Here is a 5,085-nt window from a genome sequence, read left to right on the forward strand (position 1 = left end):
TACATATTCTGGTCCTCTGTCCCTTTTGGCGCCCTCGGGAACCCCAATTAAACGTAAGTTTTTCTTCCTCAGGCTGTCCTTTCAAGATTGCTTTGGCTATTCAGGAAATCAGCAAAGAAGCCAAACTTTCACTATTTGTAGATGACATAATACCCTACGTGGAAATTCTAAAAGACTCCATCAAAAAAAATTGTTATAACTATTACATGAATTTAGTAAAGTTGAAGGATACAAAATCAACATACAGAAATCTGTTGTAATTCTATACATCAATAATGAAGCAGCAGAAAAAGAAATTAAAAAAAAATCAATGTTATTTGTTTTACAATTGCATCAAATAACATAAGATACCTAGGAATAAACCTAACCAAAGAGGTAAAAGATCGTACTCTGAAAACTATCGAACACTTATGAACAAAATTGAAGATGACACAAAGAAATGGAAAAACATTCCATGCTTATGGATTGGAAGAACAAATATTGTTAAAATGTCTATACTACCCCAAACAATCTGCACATTTAATTCAATCCCTATCAATCCACATATCTTTTCATTATTCTACTTGCTTCATTGTGCTGGCATAGGTTTTTAGCCCATTGACAAACAGACCATTCAAAAGGATGTTTGTGTTAGTCATTTACAGATAACTTTATATAAGATAAAGAAAGTACTCTTTTATTTCTGGTTTCTGAGAGTTATTTTTTTTTCATAAATTTCTGATAAGTTGTATCAAATGCTCTATCTTTTTTCTCTAAGACAGTTAAATTAGATTTATCTACATCCATGAAAGAAGCTGGTCTATATTACTTTTCTTTTCAGATATCCTGTCAGAATTTGGGTATCAGATTCTATTCTACTCATTACCTAAGAAGATATCATAGATCTGCATGGTGGTATTTGCCATGGAAGGCAGGTAAGTATTGAGATCTCCATGTTTGAATGATTCAACTGTAGAATCATTAAAGAGTTATAATATAAGCTGATACTTTATTTCTTCTTATATTAGTTCTTAGAATATATCTATTTCTTTTTAAAGATTTTATTTCTTTATTCATGAGAGACACACACAGAGAGAGGCAGAGGCATAGACAGAGAGAGAAGCAGGCTCTATGCAGGGAGCCTGATGTGGCACTCAATCCTGGGACTCCAGGATCATGCCCTGGGCCAAAGGCAGATGCTCAACCACTGAGCCACCCAGGTATCCCTATCTATTTTTTGGCCAATTTTCAAATGCATTGCCATATTTCATATTTTTGTATCTTTTAAATATTAGTAGAATCAATATTTCTGCCTCAATTATTCTTCCTCATATCAGTCATTAAAAAAATCTGCCTTACAAGAATTTTTTAATCTAATTATATATGTTTTTTCTTTTTGTTTATTTTTTTTTCCTTTGGTTTCTTTTATTTCTTTTTTAAAGTGTATTCTACAGCCACCACGGGGCTCAAATTCACAACCCCGAGATCAAGGGTCATATACTCCACTGACTGAGACAGCCAAGCGCCTCTAATTTGTTATTTTATTTCTAACTTCTGTGGATGATTGATTTTTAATCTTCCTTCTCTTATAATACATGCATTTAAGGCTATGTATGTCCTTGAAAAAACATCTTTAGCTATTTTCCAAATTTTTCATAGATGCTGTTTCTTTCACTGAATTTGAATTTTAAAATATTGCCTAATGTCCATTATTAGTTAATCTTTTATCCATTCATCATTTAGAAGTGTATGAGCTAATTTCCAATTATTCCTGATATTTTATGTTGTTCTATTTGTTATCAACTTTTAACTTAGTTCTATTTCTATAAGGGAACATCTCAGTATAGTTTCAATCATCTGAAATTTGTTAGAATCTGCTTTCTGGTCCAGCCTAGTATTAAATTTTCTAAGTGTTTTATGTGTGCTTGAAAAATATGTATTCTATAGTTTTGAGGTATAGTGATTAATGTATCAGTTACATTTACTCATGTTACTCAAATCCGGTCCATATCTTGTTTTTTTTTTTTTTGCATTTTTTGACGAGTTACTGTGTGTTAAAATCATCCACTATGTCTTCAATTGCTATGTTCAGAAGGAGAAATGATAAAGAGGTACAATAAAACTTTCAGGAGTGACAGATACATTCATCATTGTGATTGTGGTAGTGATCTCAAGAGTGCATACACATGTTACAATTTATCAAATGATATACTTTTAATAGGCTAAATTTACTATATGTAAACTGTATCTCAATAGAGGTGTTAAAACATAACATATTATGTTAAACATATTTCATTACTTAACAAAGTAAGGGGGAATGCAAGGTGATCATAATAGACACAAAAATTCATTTGATAAATTTTAATTCATTCATGAAAGAAGATATTAGTGTATTAGAACCTGATAGAAAATGTCTTAATCTTTTGTAAAAAAAAAAAAAATGCTGAGGTGGTTAAGCAGTGTAGCATCTATCTTCAGCACAGGTCATGATCCCAGAACCCTGGGATAGAGACCCACATCAGGTTCCCTGAGCCTGCTTCTCCTTCTCCCTCTGCCTGCCACATTCCCTGCTTGTGGTGCATGCTTGTTCTCTCTCTCGCTCTCTCTATCTGTCAAATAAAATCTTCAAAAAAAAAAAAAGAAAGAAAGAAAATAGCAGACACAGATACTTTCTCTGCTTTATTAGTCATTTTTAATAAACTTTATGTGAAACTTCCTATTGAAGTTCCAATTAAAGCCAAAAAGATAAAAGGGTTTCAATACTGCAAGTTTTCACTGGAGTATCCTATCAACAGAAACCAATGCTGGGTACACACATGCACAACTATGGCTATCATGATATTTAGTGATGAAGTATTCAAAGCCTTCTTCAGTAGAATGAGAATGAGTTAAGTTCATCCTCTATTGCTCTATATATTATATATTAAACACCATACTAGTTAACTTAGATATAGTTAAATCTATACACAAATTAGTGATTTAATAAATATTGACAGATAAATAAATAAATGTATCTAGGATCAAAAATTGTATTTCTAAGAATACTTCTGATCTCTATCAAACACTTTTATCTGTGGTTCTTAAAATGACTAGGCTTTAATGCCCTAACTCATCTATTACATTTAATGAATGAACTTCTATGCATCTAGATGGGCAAAAGTTCTATATCATTATTAGGAGAACTTAGAAAGTAGTCACTCTAATCATTTTCTGTGTTCTAAGGCTTAGATGAAGAACTTGGGTTGAATAAGGCTGATTGAGACCATGATTAAAGATTCTAGTCACACATTTGTAAAGATTTCGTAGTACAGATCTTCTTTAATTTATCATGGGGTTACATCCTGATAAATGCATCGTAAGCTGAAAATGCATTTAATACACCCAAACTAAAGAACATAGGTAGGACCACCCTACCTCAACCATGCTCAAAATACTTATATTAGCCTAAAGTTGGGCAAAATCATATCACATGAAGTCTATCTCATAATAAAGTCTTGCTATCTCATGTAATGTATTGAATATTGTGGAAGTGAAAAAACAGAATGGTTTTGTGGGTACAGAATGGTTGTAGGTATGTTTGTTGTTTACATTTGTGAATGGGTAGGTGACTGAGAGGTGAAGCTTCCTGCCACTGCCCAGAATCATATTACATATGATTGCTCATATTACATATCACTAGCTTGGGAAAAGATCAAAATTCAAAATTCAAAGTATAGTTTCTATTAAATGTGTATCACTTGGCACCATTATAAGTTGAAACGTTGTAAGTAAAACCATTGTAAGTCAAGGACCATCTGTACTGTACATGTGGCTGTAGAGCAATCATTATGTTCAGTGAGTCTTTTTCAAAGTTTTATCGTTTAGAAGAATTTTTTTTTTGATGGCATACAGAACTTAGGGTATGGATACCTAACAGCATATAAAATAACTATCATTCACTTCATTAGATGTTATTAACTATAAATTCAGTGACTATCCTCAGGAATATTTATGAGCCTTTCCTTTAACAAATGTTGCTCTTGTTCTGAATCTCCTCCACCTGCTCAAGTACTTCTGGATACTTTTGCACAGCCCTCAGTAAGTCTTGTCAGCAAGAAAACTTTGTAAGTTTCTGCTCAAATGCAACAATCACTACTTGTTATTTTTCAATTTAATTTCAGTATAAATTAACTTATCTCTGTGCAAGTAGCATTAAAGCTAATAACCCTAAAAAGGATTAAGATTAGAAAGTAACGCTGTCAGTGACAAAGCTCATTAACAGCTTTTATCACTACAAGCTGATGAACTACATCTAGGATAATTGGTCTAATTATAATACATTTGTTTCTTTAGCCAGGTATTCTTTGCTTCACTCTCTACTGATTACTTATGGGTCTTAGTTTGGCCAATTAAATTTCTCTTCCCACTCTATCCATTTTTAAAACTGATAGCATATAGCTCAGATGTCAGTATACCTGTTCTCTGAATAGAACTTCCTTAAGGAGATAAGAAATAGGCAAAGGGATAGCTTTATCCTAGGGTGTAGGTAATAAACCAAGATATAGAGTGAATAACAATTCTTTTAGGGTTTCCACCCTAAAATTTTAAGTGGAGTTGCTAAAATTTATTTAAAACCTAAGTATCCCATAGACCCCTAATATATTCTACTTGCATCATTCCCATAGAACACATTCATTTATTTTTTACTTTCCTAGCAAGGAACAGAACATCCAACTAGAAGTCACTTAACAATAAAAAGAGTTAAATTACTTTATATAACACATTATCTGAAGTTAGAGAATTTCACATTTGGAAAAGTAGCTAATGAGTATCTCTAAGGAGATTTTTGCTCAGCTTCTACTCTATCATCCTCAGGATATCAGTTTTTCTTTCTTGTACCTATAAGCCCTCATTGTCTCAAGACTATTTCCATAGTTCCAGGTATCTGGACCACACTCAAAGCCTAAAAACAAGACAGAAATTAGAACAGAGAAAGTGAGTCATCACATGATTTTCTTTCCTATTGTCAGAAAAGCAAAATAGTTCCACAAGACCTTCCCTTACATTTTATTGGCCAAAAACTGATAATATATTCATGTCTAATTGAGAGACATTGGGAAAATTCCT

The sequence above is a fragment of the Vulpes lagopus genome, chromosome 19 (genome assembly GCF_018345385.1).
Source record: "Vulpes lagopus strain Blue_001 chromosome 19, ASM1834538v1, whole genome shotgun sequence".
Lineage (NCBI taxonomy): Eukaryota > Metazoa > Chordata > Mammalia > Carnivora > Canidae > Vulpes > Vulpes lagopus.